This window comes from Tyto alba, unplaced genomic scaffold (genome assembly GCF_018691265.1).
Source record: "Tyto alba isolate M040663 unplaced genomic scaffold, T.alba_DEE_v4.0 Super-Scaffold_20, whole genome shotgun sequence".
Classification (NCBI taxonomy): Eukaryota; Metazoa; Chordata; class Aves; order Strigiformes; family Tytonidae; genus Tyto; species Tyto alba.
This window is the reverse complement of record NW_024881283.1, coordinates 455,498-476,543: the sequence shown is the minus strand read 5'-3', so window position 1 is coordinate 476,543 and position 21,046 is coordinate 455,498.

Here is a 21,046-nt window from a genome sequence, read left to right as displayed (position 1 = left end):
ATTTGATTTTCAGCCTGGCAGCAGTGCCTCTGCCTTCCTTCTTCACCACCCCCAAGGACAGGAACCTTGTCTCCTCATTCCCTCCATGGGCTCTCCAGTGATGGCCCTCGGTGGCGATCACTGACACCCTCAGGAACTTGGAGGGTTCCTGCTGACTCCGACTTCTCTAGAGGCCAGTTCAATCCCTTTCCAGGATCTGCAGTTCAGCAAGTTGACACCAGAGGGCTCATTAACATTAAAAATGCCCTAACAAGCCAGGTCTCCGTGCATAACTGAATTCCTCAGTTATTATGTCATGAACCTGAGAGGTTTCAGGAGTGTAGTCACAGTTAAAATCTTTCTGTACTAAATGTCAGTAAGAAACAATCTCTTCTTTTTCCACTAGTCTTATTTTTTCTGCTTATATATTAAAATACATCAGCCAACTCCAATTGCTATTGATCCTGAGAATTTCCTCATAGTGTCTGAATATGGAGGGAAGTCAAGACCCTGTATGTCAGACACTCTCTGGACAATGTTTGTCCCTACTTCCAACCCCCACATTTCTCTCAGCAGCCCCATGGGACTTACAGCACCTTTGTTCACATCTGAGATTTCTCCACGACAGGCTGTAACTGCACGTTTCAGGACATTGTGACCAACTCTCACTGCCGTATTTGGGAATCAAGCTGCATGTAGACACAGAAGGATATTTATTAACTGCCAAAAACCAAAACCAAATGAAAGCAGGGTTCAATAAAACATAAAACACATTTCTGCTGTATATGAAGCCCAACTTCCCTCGTCTGAAGTCCACTTTCCACAGCAGAGATGGCCTTATACCAAATGAAATCACATTTCCTGTCAAGCAGAGATCCCAATAACCCCCAGTGTACCCCCTGCCCCCGAATCTGTCTGTAATCACTCACGGTCACTCACACCCTCAAGTCACTCTCCTCAAGAGACAGAAGAAATTAATTCCCTCTTTTGAATAGCCAAATCTGCACTCATATTAGTGTATCCGGGTTACAGATGCATCTTCAAGTATGCCATGCAATATCTAGATCCACTCATTTCTCTTTCTCGTCCAACACGCGACAGCCTGGGTGCAATTGTCCAGGCTTCCTCTTCTACTCAAGGGAGAGAAATGAGTTGTCTCGACTGAAATGCTTTGGCTCACCCTGCCTGTCCACCAGCTCCCCCTCCAGAAAGTCTCCCATCAGCTCAGGGTCACATTTCCCAGTCCCATGTCAGGGCTTCAGCTACCCCCATGTATCTTGGAGGTGGTGGCCACCAATTTGTGAGTAACTGCGTCAACTCTGGAATGAAGATGTTAGGCAAAGATTGAAACATTTACAGAAAAGACCTTGGTGTAATCCGTGTATAAGGGGATTTCATTTTTAGAACGTTGACACTGTTATGTACATTCTCATACATTTCTGGATAGGACATGGAGAAGAATCAGCAAGCTGATGACACTTTCTCTCCCACTATATAGAGATTGACACATCTTGTTCTTTTTCACTGGTATCATTTGAGTTTGCTCAAGTAGACCTGATTTTTTCCTCTCCACCATTGGCTATTTCAGTCTAGAGTCCTGCCTTGAGGCACTATGGTTTAGGAGAACCTGATGGTGAAATATGGGCAAAGAGGACATGAAGTATCTCAGATCAATCGCCACTGACTCATACTAGATGCAGGTGTGACGACACACTATCTGTATTTCTTCTTGGACTGTTCCTAAAGTAGTAAAATCTTATCTTGTTGCCCGTGAATTCCCTTTGAAGTTTCAAGTCAGTTTTGACACAGAAGATTGCTGTGCTTGGAGGATGCTGTCCTTGAAGATCACGTATACTTGGCTTTGTTGCCCATCAGTGCTGCTGATCACGGCATCCTCAGAAACTGCCAAATCTGCTCTGCTGAGGATCAGCATCTGCAGTCTTCTATTCTTCCTCACTGCCCTTAGGCGCTCAGACTCTACTATCACTGTCCCAACAGCCAGTCTTCACACCCTGACCAGCTCTTCCTTGCTTGCAACTGTCACCTCCAGGTTTGCGTTGCCCTTGTTGGCCCATCTGGCAGCTGTGAAAACAAGCTGTCCCGAAACCACCTCAACTGTTTGCATGCTTCCTCTTCCACCTGGAACAGGGTGAAGCTCCGGAACACCTACAATACATCGATGACATCATTGTATGGGGAAATACAGCAGAAGAAGTTTTTGAGAAGGGAGAAAAGTGGTGCAAATTCTTTTGAGAGCTGGCTTCGCCATAAAATGGGGTAAAGTCAAGGGCCCTACACAGGAGAATCAGTTTTTAGGAATCAAATGGCAAGATGGACGTTGTCAGATTCCAATGGATGTGATTAATAAAATAAAGGCTATGTCTCCACCAACCAGCAGAAAGGAAGTACAAGCTTTCTTAGGTGTGATAGGCTTGTGGAGAATGCATATTCCAAATTACCATCAAATTGTAAGCCATCTTTATCAAGTGACCCGGAAGAAAAATGACGTTTTATGGGGCCCTGAGCAAAAGCAAGCTTTTGAACAAATTAAACAAGAAATTGTTCATGCTGTAGCCCTTGGGCCAGTTCGGGAAGGACATGATGTTAAAAATGTGCTCTACACTGCAGCTGGGGAGAATGGCCCTACCTGGAGTCTTTGGCAGAGGGCACCAGGGGAGACCCGGGGTCGACCCCTGGGATTCTGGAGTCGAGGATATAGAGGATCTGAAGACCATTATACTCCAACTGAAAAAGAGATACTGGCAGCATACGAAGGGGTCCGAGCTGCTTCAGAAGTGATTGGTACAGAAGCACAGCTCCTCTTGGCACCCCAACTGCCGGTACTGGGTTGGATGTTCAAAGGGAGGGTCCCCTCAACACATCATGCAACTGATGCTACGTGGAGTAAGTGGGTCACGCTCATCACACAGCGGGCTCGAATAGGAAGCCCCAGCCACCCAGGAATACTAGAAGTAATCACAAACTGGCCAGAGAACAAAGACTTTGGAGTGTCACCAGAGGAAGAGGTGACCCGAGCTGAAGAGGCACCACCATATAATGAGCTACCAGATAATGAGAAGCGCTATGCCTTGTTTACCGATGGGTCCTGTCGCATTGTAGGGAAACATGGGAAGTGGAAGGCTGCTGTGTGGAGCCGCACACGTCGGGTCGCAGAAGCTGTTGAAGGAGAGGGTGAATCCAGTCAATTTGCAGAGGTGAAAGCCATCCAGCTGGCCTTAAGTATCGCCGAGCGAGAAAAATGGCCAGTCCTTTACCTCTACACTGACCCATGGATGGTGGCAAATGCTCTGTGGGGGTGGCTGCAGCAGTGGAAACAGAGTGGCTGGCAGCGTAGAGGCAAACCCATCTGGGCTGCTGATCTGTGGCAAGATATTGCTGTTCGAATAGAGAACTTGGTTGTGAAAGTACGCCACGTAGATGCTCATCCAAAAATTGAGCAATGGAAGAACATCAAAACAACCACCAGGTGGACCAAGCTGCAAAGATTAAAGTGGCCCAAGTAGATCTGGACTGGCAGCATAAGGGCAAAAAGTTTATGGCTCGCTGTGCCCATGACTCCTCGGGCCATCAAGGAAGAGACATCAACATATAGATGGGCTCGTGACCGAGAGGTGGACTTAACTATGGACATTATATCACAGGTTATCCATGAATGTGAGACATGTGCTGCAATCAGGAAGGCCAAGAGGTTAAAACCTCTTTGGTATGGAGGGAGATGGTTAAAGTATAGATATGGGGTGGCCTGGCAGATTGATTACATCACACTTCCACAAACTCGGCATGGTAAGCGTTATGTGCTCACAATGGTAGAAGCAACTACCGGATGGCTGGAAACATATGCTGTGCCCCATGCCACTGCTCGGAACACTATTCTGGGCCTTGAAAAACAAGTCCTGTGGCGGCATGGCACCCCAGATAGAATTGAGTCAGATAATGGCACTCATTTTCGAAATAATCTTATAAACACCTGGGCAAAAGAACATGGCATTGAGTGGATATATCACATTCCCTATCACGCACCACCTCCGGGAAAATTGAGCGGTATAATGGGTTACTAAAGACCATGCTGAGAGCAATGGGAGGTGGGACTTTTAAGCATTGGGACAGACATTTAGCAAAGGCCACCTGGTTAGTCAATACTAGAGGATCTGCCAACCAGGCTGGCCCTGCCCAGTCAAACATTCTACATACTGTAGATGGAGACAGAGTCCCGGTAGTGCACCCTAAAAACATGCTGGGGAAGACCGTCTGGGTTATACCTCCTTCAGGTAAAGGTAAGCCCATACGTGGGATTTCCTTTGCCCAAGGACCTGGGTGCACTTGGTGGGTAATGCAGAAGGACGGGGAAGTCCGATGTGTACCTCAAGGGGATTTAATGTTAGGTGAAAATAGGCAGTAAACTGTATTAGATTCGTCACCACACCACCCTACCAATGCTTTGTTATGGCAAACATGAACTTGGATGAAGTTAGTACTGGTTTCAACAACTGATGCCCAGCGACTGCCGCAGACTGTGAATACAGACACCATCAGATGCATCAGCCACCAGCTCCAACTGCAACAGAGACTGCATGCCATCCTCCTGCCAGGTCCAAGGACACCTCTGCCCTACTGACTGAGCATCCCTCCTCCTGCCTGAAGGGGCTGTTATGACAGATGGAACCTGAAGCTATGGACCAAGTCAACTCATGATACATCCTGCAATGATGGCCCATGGACTGAGAGAATGACATCTGTGTGCATATGTCTTTGACCAAGGAAGAGGATAGGAAATAACAATAATGTATTAGAAATATGGAATGTGAGCGTAACGTAAATGATATGGAATAAGGGGTGGATACTGTCCTGGTTCAGGCTGGACTAGAGTTCCTGTTGGTTTCAGTAGCTGGAGGAGTGCTGCAGCAAAGAGACCCCAGGGGCTCCCCAGGTCCCAGTGCCCTCACTTGTGTGCGGGGGCGGGGGGAGCACAGCTGGAGGGCTGGGCCCGGATTGGCTGATATTCCATGTCATGTGACATTGTGCTCACTATATAAAGGCAGGAGAGGGTGGGGGGGCTGCTACTTCTGGGAGTGTGGCTGTGGGGCCTTTGTGTTTGGGCTCACCAGCTGGGAGCAGGCTGGTGTTGGTCAGTTGGCGGGTGGTGAGCAGCTGTACGGTACATCACCTGCTGATACTGCTGACAGCATATTATTCTGTTACTATTATTAAACTGTTTTTATCTCAACCCGTGAGTCACCCTTTGCCCCTCCGATTCCCTCCCCATTCCCAAGTGGGGGGAGGGTGGGTGAGCGGCTGTGTGGTGTTTAGCTGCTGAGTAGGCTCAAATGACAACAGGGCACAGCCAGGGAAAGTGCCTGCTTGAGAAGCAGCCTCACCAGCTGTGCTCCTTGAAATACATGGTGCTCTCAGCCTTGTCAACCCACCTCCCAGCAGGGAATGTTTTGCTTCTGGAAGAGAGGAAGACAAACAGCTTTGGCAGAGCTGACAAAGATGAGTAAAGCCTCCAGCCCTCCCCACTGGATGAGTGAGAGTCCATGTCAGAAAGCTGAGGGTCTGAGCTTGTGGAACGGTGAGGGAAGGAGTCAAAAGGAGAAACTCCTCCTGTGGGAGGAGAAGGGTACAGGCCATCTGGCCCCAAAGACCCTGCTCTGACTTTACCCAAACCCCAGCTGAGTTGGGTGAGTTCCTGGGCTGGCTCCAACAGAGCCCAGCCCAGCTGGAACTCAGCACCACCAGCCCCTCCCCAGCATCTCTGCTGGAAGTTACTGGGTCTCAGGTATCTGGGGAAGGAGGGAGCTGGGCTGGGGACATGTGCAGCACAAGACAGGGCTGAGACTCAGCTCTCACTCACACACTTTCACTGCTCAAACACCCACAGCAAAATCAGCAGTTCCCTGACTCGGGACATCCAGCACCCACCTGCAATGCTCAGCATGAAGGGTTGGCCTCTGTGCTGACGGTGCCTGGGAACAAAGACCTGGGGCCTCACTCGCTGCCTCTACCCCACCACATCTTCCCTTCCGTGATCTCTCTGCAATCCATGACCCAGACCTAATGCCCTGCTCTGCCCTTGACCTTTTCTCCCCAAAGATCAATAAGTAATGCACCAGCAAAAAAGAACAAAAAAAATTCCCCGTGCTTTGTACTGTCTCCTGCAGTTTATAGCACCAACAATCCCTTCAGTGACCCAGGCACAGCTCATCTCCCCAGGCACTGCAGGGAGCATTGCTAAACTAGTTCTCAAATCAGGCTGCAACTTCTGAACTGCTGGAAAGGCTGGAATCTGTTGTGGCAAGGCCTGCCTTTCCTGACAGCCCTGAGTACTTTGAACTCCAGGTGAGGCTTCTCTAGAAAGGAGACTCAGGGAAGGAAATCTCAGGATTCAGCAAAACTCCTGACAGAACCCGATAAGAGATAGCCAGAGTATAACCCCCATCACCTCCTTGAATTAGACACTAAAAATCTCCACACGCTGGGCTAGTTTTTCAAAACCAGGCATTTAAAGTAACAATACATGCTAAGTACCTCAGTGCTGAGAGACAAGTTTCAAAGAGAAACAAAAAATAGATGAAGCCGTATCATCTGGATTTACAAATTCTCTATCAACAGAAAGGAAGTCCAACAGCCTACGGGATGTTTCATTAGCTGGTCCTAGGGATATTTGGTTTCTTGGGCCTCTTGGCTCCAGCCTGCTGCATTCACATTGCTGGCAAGGGGTCAATTTCCAGTTCAGGCATCAAATTTTTCCCCATCCTGCCTGGAGATGCAGAACAGCTCTGTCACACATCACACAGCATCAGAATGAAGATGGAGGTAGTGTGAATTTAAATGGTTTGGTCTCAAATGAAATCTCAAAACGTGATCTTGCATGAAAACACCTTTTTCAACTAGGCATAAGTTACACAACTGTAAGTCCAGATCTAGTTTGCAGAGTTTCTCACATCTCTCGATAACGGGGGTATGGTACTGTGGAGAGGGGAGCACGCTTTGGTTTGCTAAATCCCTGATGAGTGTCCAACCTGTCCTTCCCTTGGCCTCTGGCATCTCATTCCTTGAGATGTAAACACAGTGAGGCTTCTGTCAAGAATCCTTCAGATGTTAGTATGATTTCCCTAAGGGTAGCAGTACCTGAAAGAAACAAAGAAACAAAGCAAAGTGAATTAATTAAGTGTAAATTAGTGTAATGAAACACTCTGCTTGCTTCGTAGACATGCTGGGCAATGTCAATTCAATCAGTATTTACAATGTAAGCCATCTTCAAGTAGCCCTTCCAAAGCAGTTGACATGAAGGTAACTCTTGTAAAAGTCTCCTTTTGTGTCCCCAGGAGGCATGGGCACTGCTGATTTCCCTCTCCAGAGAGTGGCAGAGGCTGGATCCCCTTCTCAGGACAGACTCCTTGCCAGGAACACACAGGCATGGGGGTAGCTCAACTGGCTCTTACTGGCAATTCACTCAATATCTCTTTTGGTGTACTTGCTGTTTTTCTTTGACAAGTCTTAAAAACATGAAGAATCAGAAAAAAAAAAAAAAAAGAGAAAAAGAACTAATAGAAGTTAATCATCAAAGCAGGGAGGTTGGAACTAGATGATCTGCAAAGGTCCCTTCCAATCCAAACCATTCTGTGATTCTGTGATTTTATGACAAGCATGAATTTAAAGTGTTGCCTGTCCTGTAAAGGAGCTCCATATATGTGAGCCACATTAAACAGGCCATGCCTCACTCCACATCTTCCCTGTCAGTCACAGAATCATAGAATCATTTACGTCGGAACATATTCTTAAGGTCATCAAATCCAGCCATTAAACTAACACTACCAAGCCCACTACTAAATGTGGTCCCTATGTGCCACATCTATATGTCTTTTAAGTACCTCCAACAATGGTGACACAACTACTTTCATGGGCAGCCTTTTCCAATGCTTTATAACCCTTGCAGTAAAGAAATGTTTCCTCATATTCAATCTAAACCTCCCCTGGTGCAACTTGAGGCCATTTCCTCCTGTCCTTTCACTTGTTACATGGGAAAAGAAACTGGCCCAGACCTCACTGCAACCTCCTTTCAGGTAGTTGTACAGACCGATAAGGACGCTCCTGAGCTTCCATTTCTCTACTCTAAACACCCCAGTTCTCACAGTTGCTCCTGATAAAACTTGTGCTCTAGACCCTTCACCAGCTTCATTACACTTCTTCAGACACGCTGCACCACTCAATGTCTTTGTTGTAATGAGGGGCCCAAAACTGATCCCGCTATTCAAGGTGCAGCCTCACAGTGCCCAGTACAGAGGGATGATCACTGCCCTAATCCTGCTGGCCACAGCATTTCTGATACAAGACAGGGTGCTATTGCCTTTCTTGACCACCTGGGCACTCTCTTGGCTCATTTGCAACCAGCTGTTGACCAACACACCCAGGTTCTTTTCTGCTGGGCAGCTTTCCAGCCACTCTTCCCCAGCCTGTAGATTTGCATCAGGTTTTTGTGCCCAAAGTGCTCGCCCCAAAACTGAGCTTTCTTGAACCTCATACAATTGGCCTTTGCCCATCACTCCAGCCTGTCCAGACCCCTCTGTAGAGCCTTCCTAGATTGCAGCACATCAACACTCCAGCACACACTTGGTGTTGCCTGCAAACTTACTGATGGTGGACTTGATCCCCTCATCCAGATCACTGATAAAGATATTAATGAGAACTGGCCCCAGTACTGATCCCTGGGGAACAGCACTTGTGGCCAGCTGCCTGCTGGATTGAACTCCGTTCACCACCACGCTTTGGACATGGCGAAATGCCCAAGTAAGGACATTACATCTGGATGGCTGGTTTGATGGTGGGGTTCAGAAGTTCATGGTGAATGAATTTTTCTCTGCAGGCAGATCAGTAACACATGGAGTACTGCAAGTGTTCACCCTGGGATCTGTCCTGGCAAACATCTTTACCAAGGACATGGAAGAACTGAAAGAGTGCACTCTCACTAAGACTGAAGATGCCACTGAATTGTGGAAGTAAGGGTCAGTACACTGGAGGGCAGAGTTGCCATCCAGGGAGATCTAGAGAGGCTGAGATGTTGTGGATTAATCACAGTAGACTGCTTAGGCTCACACAGCCACTCACTCACTCCTCCCCAGTGAGACGGGGGAGAAAATTGGAAGGGTGAAAGTGAGAAAATTCATGGGTTGAGGTAAAGACAGTTTAATAAATAAAACAAAGCTGTGTACAAGTGACAAGCACAATAAAGAAATTCATTCACTACTTCTCACGGGCATGCAGGTGTTCAGGCATCTCCAGGAAAGCAGGGCTTCATCATACACAGTGGTTATTGGGGAAGACAAGCTCTGTCACTACAAACATCTCCCCTTCCTGCTTCCCTGTAGTTTTTTATTGCTGAGCACAATGACATACAATATGGACTGTCCCTTTGGTCAGCTGAGGTCAGGTGTCCCAGTTGTGTCCCCTCCCAGCTTCTTGTACACCCCCAGCCTATCTGCTATCAGGGTAAGTTCCCCCCATTATGATGCCAGTGAGAGCAATCATTTCATTGTCCCTCCCCATAGCCCCAGCAAGACATAATCTCATAATATACTATTTGCAGGCTCCCCCAGTATCCAACACTTTACCAGCCCCAGCTGTGTCCCATGTGGGCATACACAGACAGCCCTTCTCTGGGGTCTGGAGGGTCTGGGCCAGAAAAGAGGCCAGGCAGGGCTGGCTGGTGCCCCCATACAGGCACTGAGACCAGCAGGAGGATGGAGATGGTTTAGCAGCAACGCTCACCCATAAACCTGGGTGAGCAGCCAGTGCTGGAAATGACCAGCGAGATAGGCTGGGGGTGCTGCAGAGCTCTGGGCACTCACCCCACAGCCCCAGCCCCTCGGAAGGTCACAGCAGCTCCTGGGGCACAGAGGGCTCTCAGCCTCCCCATCAGCCCCAGGGCTGGGGCCAGCCATGCCATGAGCAGACACAGGCCAGCGTCTCCCTCTCTCTGCTGCTCTTCTCTCCAAGAGATCCTGATTGCCCAGTGCTGGCAGCCCCTCTGTGCCCGTCCCTCTCCCCAGCACAAGACTCCTGCACTGGGGGCTCCCCAGGCAGCTCCTGCTGTGCCAGCGAGAGCAAAGCTGCCCAAACTGGTGCCTCCAGAAATAGGTCTGCTCTTGTCGCGGGATGTCACCTCAGGCACGGCCCTGAGCTGGCGGTGCTGCTCTGCAGGGCAGTGGTGGCTGAAAGCCACGGGGAGATGGTCCCAGGGAGATCCCCATGGATCAGCCATCATTGCCATTGCACTGGGAACCCCCACGTGAAGGGGCAGCACAGGCCTATTCCCTAACACATCCCCCCATGCCCTCCTGCCCTGAACCCCTGGAGAACCCCAGCACAGCAGCACGCTCAGAGGGGCAATTCCTTCAGCCTGTTCCTGACCTCAGCTTTGGAAGAAGAAACCAACCTCCAGAATCAGTACTAAGAAAATCCCCTTTTATTATGGTTATGTGGCATGGGAGGCCATCTGTACTGTCCTACCAGACACATGTATAAATGGCTCTGGGTCAGAGAGGCTGGTTCATGTTTCTGAGGAAGAATTGTGACTGCAGATATTTCTAGAAAAAAAAGATTTAGACAAATAAAATGATCAATGTACGGTAGGATTCAGAGATGAATTTGAAACAGTTCTGAAGAAAAAAAAAAAAAAAACATTTTATTGCTGCTGAGAGGAAACTGACTGAATCAGGAAGAGCCAGAAGTGCAGGAGCTGCAGCTCCCGTCTGTCTGCAAATGCCAGGAGCAGGAACTGGGTGATGGAGCTGCTGTTGGACATGGTCTCCATATGAACCCAGGGGCCTGTACCAGAGGGAAAAGACAGTGACAAGTGAGGACAGACTTCTCTGGGTAAAACCAAAGACATCTCTCACACATTCGTGACTCCACCTCAGATCCCCTCCCTTTCTCCTGCTTGGCAGGACCTTTCTGCATGTCCCTGGCTGTTGCTCTGGTTTGTGCTGGCTGGGGTTGCTGTGAAGAGCAGGGCCTGTGGGCTCCCAGATGTATTGGACATGCTCTAGGCCAGGCTCTGCCTGGGAGCAGGGGGTACGTAGGGACCAGGTCTGATAGATTTTCTCAGGTGACTTCCCTCTCGACGTCAAAGGGCTTGACAGCATCTCCACCCCCAATCCCAAGCAAATTTGACTGCATCAAGGAGTTCAGGCTTTTGTTTCTGTTTTTTCTTTCAGAAAGCTCTACCCTACCACCCCACCACCCCCACCCCAGCCCCATCTCCTTTAGGGAGTCTTCTCTGAAGGCAGAAATGCTGAGCATCTCTGCTGTGCTCAGGCTGAGCAGCCACCAGTCCTGGGAGGCAAAAGGGTTTGCTGTGGCTTAGCACAGGGGCAGGCGAGCTGGTCTGTCCCTTTGTCTTGTTCCCGGCTGCCCTGTGTCTGCCCCTTGAAATGGAGGGGGATTGCACTCCTGGGGTACCTGGAGAAGAAATCAGACCCTGCTGAGAGCAGAGGGATCCACTGCAGATCACTAAGTATTTCACCCTGCCACCAGGCACCTTCACAAGGTCTCAGCACCCCACTCCTTGCCAAGGCCACAGAGTCCATTTTTCCAACAAATTAACATAATCCTGCTTGTAGCATCTCAGGGCTTCTCCAAGGGGTTTTACACACAAATGATGCAGGAGAGATTTGCCATCTGCAGGGCGGCTCCCAGCTTGGAAGGACACCCCGAGGAGTCACCAAGTGTCCTCATGGTGGCATCTCCTGAAGTCAGCTCAGTCCCCACCCGCAAGGGCTGCACGGCCCAGAGCCCCACAGCTCGAGGAGAGCTGGGACACCGGGTTCCCACGGACACGTCTGCGTGGGAGGACCCACGAGCTCCGCACTCACCCTTCAGCTGAACATCCCACCCCCAGAGTGCCTGACAGCCACAACAGGAGCGGCACAGGCGTGAGGAGAGACGAGCAGACGTGCTGGAATGGCCCAGCTGGGAGAGGCCAGCAGAGAGACAGCCAGGCACTCGGGACAGCCTTCCCCTGTCCCAGCTCTGCCCGCCACCTCCCAGCCGGTGACACCGCAGGGCAGTCACCCTCAGCCCTGCTGCACGGGCACGGGGCAGGAGAGATGCCCTTCACCTCTTCTTGGCGCTCAGGGGGGCGAGGAGGCTGCTGGTGGCCTGGACTCCATGGCTGTGAGGGCAGAGGCTCTGCTGGGTGGGAGAGAGAAGGGGAGAGATGTCAGTGTCACAGAAATCGGGAATGAAAACTCCTTCATGCTGGGTTTAGCATTAACGAGCAGGCATTACTTTATGTGGCTGGGGACATGAGGGAATCATTCCACCTGACATGTCCACCGTACATTACAGTACCAAAGCTTATATCCCTCTGTTACATACCTATTCATCACATTTCCTAAAACTCATTATCATATATACATAGCTATTAGGCATGCAGTTTAGGTCCCCGAGGGGCTTCCATGGGGGTCATTGGTGGTCTCTAGCAGTCTGTGGTGGTGTTTGGAGAGGAGCCCTTCTTGAACTTTTCCTACATATTAGAATTGGACTTCATTGGTTTATGTCTGCACTTCTTATCTCCAAACTAGATTCAGCTAGTTCATTCTTTTTCAGAGCACCTTAATCTCCAAGGACAAGGGCTTCTCATTAGGAGTTTCCCAATTTACACACAGAGCCTCTCCATTTAGGCATTCCCCACGAGATGTTTATCACGCTTGCCTAGCTGAAGGACCTCTGTGCAGCAGACAATGTGTTGCAGGTGTTCAACTGATTGCTTAAGTTCTTATGTTACCCTAAACAACTGTTTTTTCTTCACCCATTTTCCAACATCAGGGGAAGGGACCTGTGCTGCAGGGCATGGCCGGAGGTGCTGGTAGATCCCCTGAAACAGGATTTCTGATAAAAATGTCACTCCCTGCTCACGTCTCTGCTGCCTGGAGCTGTGCCTGCTGGCAGCCTGGTTTCTCAGTTCCCATCTCCTGCACTCACAGACCCCATCCCAGATGCTGCATGCTCAGCTCTGCCCTGCAGACACCTCTTGGGGCAGGGCACTGACCAGGACCTTCTCTGTGCTTCTTAATTCAGGTAGGAATGGCAGAGAAAACCTGCCGCCTGCTGCTGGTGATGCTGGTGATCTGTAAGCCGTGGGGGATTGCTCTGATGCTCCCAGACTCATTCACCTCTCAGTGAAACAGATCTGCATTGTCAGTACCTTCTCCAAACCAGTGAGAGTCATTCCAGCTTCTCACTGCTCACCCAGCCAACCCAGAGTAGCAAACTGAAAGCACAGGCTCCTTCCCTTGCAGCTGAAGCCTCCCTTTTTTTCTGTCTTACAAGATTCCCCTCCAGAGCTGTCCAGGCTGTCAGCAGGAGCTGTGGGCAGCCCTGACCCACGCCTCACCCCCAACAGCACAATGACCCTGCCCTACCAGGGGTGATTGTGATGAAGGACAGCCCGGGGTGCCCCTGGCTGCACACCCAGCTTCACGCTCCTGCAGCCGTGCCCAGGAAAAGGGAGATGACATGCCCCGTCCCCCCGACCGTTCGGCAGATAATCACTGCTCCAGAGAGCATCAGCCCTGGCATGTGCCAGCTCTAGAAGGACCCTCCCAGAGACTCTACCAGTACCCACCTGCAGCCAGAGACTTACCGTGTTAGGAGCTGTGATGATTTGTCCCCCAGTGAACTCTCAGCATCCTCCCACTCCACACTGTCTTACATCCCTCTCACTTCTCTCCTCTCCCCTTGTCACCCGTGGGCAGTGCCCTCAGCCCTGCCGTGCTCCGCAGAGATGCTGCTCCCGGGCAGAGCTGTCTCTCTCCAGTGCTTCCCGCTTGCCATCAGCTCCTCCTGCCCTGGAGCCCGGCCCAGCCCAAGGCACCACTTTCTCTACCCCGCTGCTGTCCCTCGAAGATCCCTGGTGCTCGAGGGCTGACAGCTCCCGAAAGGCAGCGGGGCTACCCCTGGGGAATGTTCTCTGAAGTCAGCTGAAGTAATCACCAATGTACCTCTCCCAACAGTGGAGAGAGACTGATTCCAACATGGTCTGGCCTGATAAAGCTGTCAATGCGTCTGTCTGGAAAATGGAATTTTCCTGTCCGAAACCAAAAAAAGGATGCATAGGGAGGGATAAAGAAGGAATTTGTTTCCCCTGTGCAGGGCAGGAATTTGGTTGAGGCAATGTGGGCATCTCATCCAGAGCTGGAAGCCCTTGGGCTCAAGCAGGACTCAGCTCACCCCATGCACCCCACATCTGACAGGATGGGGCAGCTTCTGGCATCTTCTCACAGAAGTCACCCCTGCATGCCCCTCTCCCTGCTGCTAACAAAAAACCTTGCCATGTAAACCAAATACAGGTGCCTGGTCATCCTTCCTATGATGTGCCCTCAAATACTCCAGGGTGTCTTTAATCTCAGGGTATGACTGCTGCTTGACATATTGAGTGTGTTTTAACCACTGAAAAATGGTTATTGTCGGCCTGGCTTGCACTTCCGACTCTTTAAAATCTTTTTCATTAGGTCTTGTGTACGTGACACAGCCTTTGAGGAAGGGATAACAGAAACGGAGGTGGACGGGATGGAAGAGGACTTACCAGGTGATCAGGGTAGATGCGTGTTACGGTCCTTATCATGTGTCATCAGTGCCAGTAAATGCCTCGTGGAGTTGATGTCATCAGGACTGGGTCATGGTCAGACAAACTGTGCTCCTTTTCACATATACCCCACATGGACATGTTTATCTGACCTAATCTCCAACAATTCCACAAACGAAAATAATTTCCATTTCTTAGGACCAGAATCACCCTGTTTTCAGAGAAACAATTTAAAACCCAAAGTGAAAAATACTTGTTCACAGAGAGGTCCAAAATATCTGGGTGTGACATTTAACAAGTGGGTCAATCGGAGGAGCCTCCCAGGGTGACCTTGCCGACTGAGGGTGGGGGTTTCTGCCTCTGGGGGTCTGAGAGTCTTTATGGGATGCCAGAGAGAGCACTGGGGATTGTGCCAGGCTTGCTGTGGCATGCCTAGGAAAGAACCAAAGGCAGGGAAAGGGAAGGACCAAGGTGGTTTGGGGAGAAAGAAGCATCGGAAAACAGGGGGAAATGGAGATGAAAGGAGCTGGTCACATGTGGCTGGTCAGTATACTGGTTTAGGCGTACCATGGAACTGATGACTCCAGTCTGTCCTGTCTTCTTATGAAATTCCATCCACCACAACTTTCTGGGGTGAGGAGATGTCTGCTCTTGGTACAGATAGAGGTCCAAGGGCCCATCCCTGGAGTGGGAAGCACGAGTCAAAGGGGCTCAGGCACCTTCAGGGCCAGCAACTGGAGAGATCAGGCTGTGTGCATGTGTCATGTTGGTGGGTATGTCAGTGGGTGGAACCACTAGTGTACAACAAACCAGCTTAACCAGCAAGTAGGAGAGTCCTGGGAGCCAGGTATTTTGAGACCCTATGTCTGGACTAGACCCTGGTGAGCCCAGAGGATCTGTGAGTTGGTTGCTCAAGGGAGAAAGTGGCCCAAAGCAGCACCTGGAGAAAATGTGGGGTCTTGCAGTCAGGTACTGATAAGGCCACAGGTCTGGATCTGGAGGGAGGTTGCCCTTGGTGTGAGAGAGCAGCAGGAATGCATGGAGCTCTTCCTGGGGACTAACAGTGAGTTAGATGAGAGCTGATAGGCCAGGATCAGAGGGCAGAACAACATGGGCAGCATTGTGGGAGGATGGGTGGATTTCTGCTCCAGACCTCTTGATCAGGTAGATGAGGCCTTCTTCAGACAATTGGAAGGAGCTTCATGTCTGCAGGCCCTGGACCTCATGGCAGACTGAAACTGTCCCAACTGCCTCTGCTAAAGAAGTGCAAGCCACCCAGGAGGATTTTGGATCTCACTGGTGACATCTTCCTGACAAGGGTGACTGAGGAGCCAGTGAGGTGAGGTGCCCTGCAGCAGGACTTGATACTTGCAAACAAGGAAGAGCTTCTCAGGGCTGTAACAATCAAGGGTGAGAAAGTGGAGCGTAGGATGCTGAGAGAAGGGAAGAAAGCAAGGGGCAGGACGTCAGGAGAGCAGGCTTTGACCTGCTGAAGGACCTGCTTGGAAGAATCCCATGGGATACAGCTCTGAAGAGGAAAGGGCGCAGAGAACTGTTTGATGGTTAATGATCTCCTCTTTGCACTCCAGAACAGTCCACACAGACATGCTGGAAGTCAAGAAAAGGTGTCAGGAGGATGGCATGGATGAAAAAGGAGCTCCTAACAGAAACCAAGCATGAAGAAGAAGGACAGAGGAGGTGGAAGCTGACTGCATTTCAGGCTCAGCGGTTCTGTGATGTTGTGCTGGAGAGAGACATTTGCGTGTGCACGTGCTTGTCTGTGCGTGGAGGAACTGGGGGGATCCAGGTCCCAGACAGCTGGAGAACCTAAAACCAGCTTCTGGAGAGATCCTTATTGTTTCAATCTCTATACAACTGCAACTCCTCAGGCTGTTATTACATGAGAGACACCACCACCATCAAGGTGAGCTATCTGCACAGAGGCACTAACAGCTGACCAAATGGAGCTTCAGCCCAGGGAAACCTGAGAAACTCTGGGATTCTGGCCAACAGAAACCTCTTGAAGTTTACAAGGAGAAGTGTCCAGTCCTGCATTAGGAGGAAGAATAATCTCCTCATTTCTCAGGGCAGGCTTGTACCTGAGTAGCTGAGCAGGGACCCTGAGGAGAAGAGCCTGGGCACTACGAGGACACCATACAAGATAGCAGTGCATGCTGGCCACAAACAAGGCCACCTGCATACAGGTCTGCACCAGGATGAGCATGGCCACCCAGACTATCCTGAGACTGGATGAAGTGTGGTTTCAGAGATGGTGGAGGTTTTTCCCAAAATTGAGAAACAACATGAGAAAGGAAGAATGGCACAAAGTGAAGCTTTGGAAGTTGAGACTGGACGTGAGGATTTTGTGTTATGTTGAGTTACATCAAGAGTCTCTCCAAGTGCAGTACAATAGGCCACCCAGAAAGAGTCTGGATTAGCCAAAGCTTTGCATTCCAACCAACAGCCCGTGAGGATGGAGAGATATCAGTAAGGGTAGGAAGATGGTCAAGTGAGAGCAAGGCTGGTAAGCATGGTGGATGTCCCCAGACTTCAAGAAAACAAGTGCAGGCGTAGGCCACCATAGGAGAGCCTGTGGTGGAGATGGCCAAGGGAGCTGACAAGGTTGAAAGCCCCCAGAAGAGCTGAGCTCTTCCTCCTGTTGGCTCTGGCTGTTGGCTGTGTCACCAAGGCCTACCAGGAGACACCTAATCCTTACAGCACTGGGGCCTCATGGCCCCCTTGTCTCCACCCAAGAGCCTGGCAGGTATACAACCATAATCCTGCCCTTGGCATTGCACATCCCCACAAAACACTGCCCTGAGAAGAGCTCTGAGCCTTCAATAACTTCCTCAACACAGGTAAAAGATATCCCTCCCTGTCACTGTCTGGAAGCCCTGTCTGTTACTAAGACAATAAAAGATGGTTTTTATACTTAAGTCTTTTCCTGATAAAAGAAATGACACCGCTGAAAATAAGTTTCTCTCCCCATCTAAGGGGAACATCAGAGTTTACTTCAGTCTGCTTCAAAGTAGATTCCCCTGGAGCCCCAGGGACACCCGGAGGGAACCCAGAGGGGACAGAGAAAGTGCCACCTTGGGCTGGTCCCCTGCTGCTGAGCTGGGCCGGGCTCCTGGGCTGGAGGGAGCTCCTGGCAAGTGGGCAGCGCTGCAGAGAGACAGCTCTGCCCAGGAGCAGCTCCTCTGCAAAGCGCAGCAGGGCTGGGGGCACTGCCTGCAGGCACCCAGGGCAGAGCAGCAAGGCAGGGAGAGGTTCCAGGCAGCGTGGAGTAGGAGGATGCTGAGAGCTATGATTATGAGTCTTCTTCCAAAGTTGTTCTGAAGAACATGCCCAAGGAATAGACTGTTTCTTTGCTCAGGTGCTACCTGTTGGTGGACAGTACCCACATAGATGATGAACAATCTCCAGTTAACTTGCCTGGGGCTTTACAGCATGTAATAGGGCTGATGGCAGATGAGGGTTTTTTTTCTGGAAGGAATCAGGAGCTGCCAGTAGAGTGCAGGGGACCTGCAGGATCAGCATGTGCCAGGAGGTCAGCAGTGACTGAGCATAAACGTGTTCAAGGTGGGGGGGCCCAGGACTAAAGTGCTAAATCTGGGTGTGAAGTGCTGAATGAGGGCTCTGCACCCCCAAGGGACACAGCAGGCACAGGGAAAGGAGCCTGGTGAGTGATTTGTTCCACCATCAGTGGACTCTTGTAGCCTGAATCCAGTGCAGCACCCAAATACATCTTGTGGTGTTGGCAATAAGGCAGGGTACCTCTGAGCACCCTCCATGGCCACATAAGAGCTTCTGTGGGAGGCAGTCGGTGGCAGTGATGTCCCTGAGCTGGGTCTGCCTCCCAGCATGACCAGAATAGCCCTACAAAGTCACCCTGTGACCCCAGGCAAGCCCACTTGCTCTGCAGAGCAGCACCAGCAGCTCAGGGGCTGTGGAGAGCATGGAAAGCGGGTGCAGAACTGGCTGTCCAGGCCAGCACAGATGTGCCCACCTTGAGGAAAGGTCCTGTGGAGAGGCGGAATGTCCTGGGAGAAGAGCAGGAAACCGTGTGCATGGAGGGGAGACGTGGAAAGAGAAATTCTTTGCTGTGGGTGCCAGCTGAGGGCAGGGTGCCCTGTGGCTGGGGCAGTGGGAGCTACCTGAGGAATCCCAGGGCAAGGACTCTGCGCTGTCCTGGGGAGTGGGGCTGGCCCGGGGCTGCAGGCTCCTGGGAGGGGATCTCCAGTCCACGACAGCAGGAGAGACACTGCCACTGACCTCCATCTCCTCCTTGCTGTGGGGCCAGACCAGACTGGGCTGCTCTGCTCGGCTGGGGAGAAGGCTGGGGAGTGGGGAGAGCTGGAAAGGCTGGGATGTCTGGGCTTGGAAGTGCTGGGCAAAGTAAAACACTGCTGTACCCCTAACATGTGTGAGTGTGCAAGGTCAGAGCACACAGCTGTGTCCTCCCACAGCCAGGCCTCTCCTGGGAGACACATTAAGGACCATCAGAGCAGGACCTGCTCTCTGCTGGTGTGTGCTGGACACCCGGGGGAAGCTGCCCCAGGGCAATCATCACATACCAGCCAGTAACAACCACCATTTCCAGCATGGGCCTCTCACCCCAGCTCAGAGAGGTTGTTTATCCCTCCATGGAGGGACACTGAGTGACCAGGTCAGGAGTCCATGTTTGCATTGTACAGATGAGTCGTGAGTATGCAAATTGTGTGCACGTGGGGAGATGAACCTGAATGAGCACAGATGCCCTCAGCTATTCCTGGGTATCCCATGAACATCTGTGGGACAGACAGTGTCTCACAGTCACTTCACTTTGAGCGTACTGTCCCCTGAGAACCCACCAGAATGCAGCACTGGGATGTGCTTCCTTGAGCTGAGGTCCCCATGTCCATTCCTCATGCCTCGGGGCACCTCAGAGGAGTGCAGAGCAGGGTGGTACACTGCGAGGCTGAGGTGCCTGCCAACCTCTGGGAGCGGCAACTGGAGGCCAGAGAGACACTACAGTTGTGAGAGTGCACTGCCTCTGCGAGTGCAAGGGAAGGACTCGTGCCTCTGAACACCCCTGTGGGCATGAAGAGCACATGAGGCCAGCTCAGATGTGGACATCTGTTGGAGAATGGCTCAGAGACAAGGGTCCTGAGCCCACCGAGCAGTTGTACGATCAGAGCCTGTTCTAGGGGCTGATGCTGCCTCGCTGATGCTGGGCCTCACTAGGGTTTGCCCGCAGCTGCTCGCAGCTGCTGGGACATGAAGAATGTCAAGGACGCTTCGGCCTTGTGTACCGTGGTGTGTCGAAAACAGGTTGAGAGGAATTGGGAATAGTGGTCTGAGAAACCCAGTGTTATGGTAACGGTGGTCTGAGAAACATTGTGTTATGGTACTGTTGTGTGTCGAAAACAAGTCAAGAGGAATTAGAAATAGTAACATGAGAAACTTAGTGTTATGAGAAGCTTGTGCTGTAAGCTAACTGCAAGTAGGTGGACCGTGTGAATATGACCTTTAGAGCTTAAGTCAATCAGCTAGTGACTAGTAGGCATAATAATTATCATTGTCTGTATAAATATATGTACCCTGGACCAATAAAGACACATGTAGATTGATGCTCTATCTCCCACACTGAACCCGTCTCGGCGTGTCGTTCGTCCGCGGCTCCGCAAGCTGGCGCCTGAACAGGGACCTGCATAGAAGAATAACACGGACGGAGCGGCGGACCCAGAGAAAACAGCAAACACTGAGGAATTCGAGAACGGACCCAGAGAAACACCAAATACAGCAGTGTCCGGGGTCCACGAGCTGAGACGGAGAGGCGCCGGCCCCGGCAGCCCCGGGAGAGTACGCGGAGAGAAACCGGCTGGAGCGGCCCCGAGAGCCAGCGGAGCAGCCCCGAGAGCGGAGGCGGAGCGGCCCCGAGAGTGGGCACAGAGCGGCCCCGAGAGCGGAAGCAGAGTGGTCCCGGAAGCAGGCAAGGAGCGGCCCCGAGAGCGGGCGCGGAGCGGCACCGGAACTGAAGCGGTAAGGAGCCGACTGCGGCAGCCCCAGGGGCGGACGCGAAGCGAATGCAGAGTGGCCCCCTGAAGCGGAAGCGGGGAGGTGCCGAAACTGACACAGAGGGGCGCTGGAAGATGACGCGGAAAGGCGCAGCATACAGCAGCAGCAGAAACGAACGCGGGGAAACATCAGAGACAGCAGCGCCTAGCCGATCAAGAACGATCAGACAGTGGGCCTCCGACGGGTCGTTCCAAGGATCTGAACCGAGATAGAGGGTCGCTCTCCGCAAGGGCTGCTGGCAAGAGCTGCAACTGGTGCCTTAATCACAGAGCATCAGCAAGATATCAAAGTAAGGGGGTATTTTTGTGCCTTAATCAAGGAGCACAGGCCGGCGGGAGTATTTTTGTGCCTTAATCAGGGAGCACAGGCCGGCGGGAGTATTTCTGTGCCTTAAACAAGGAG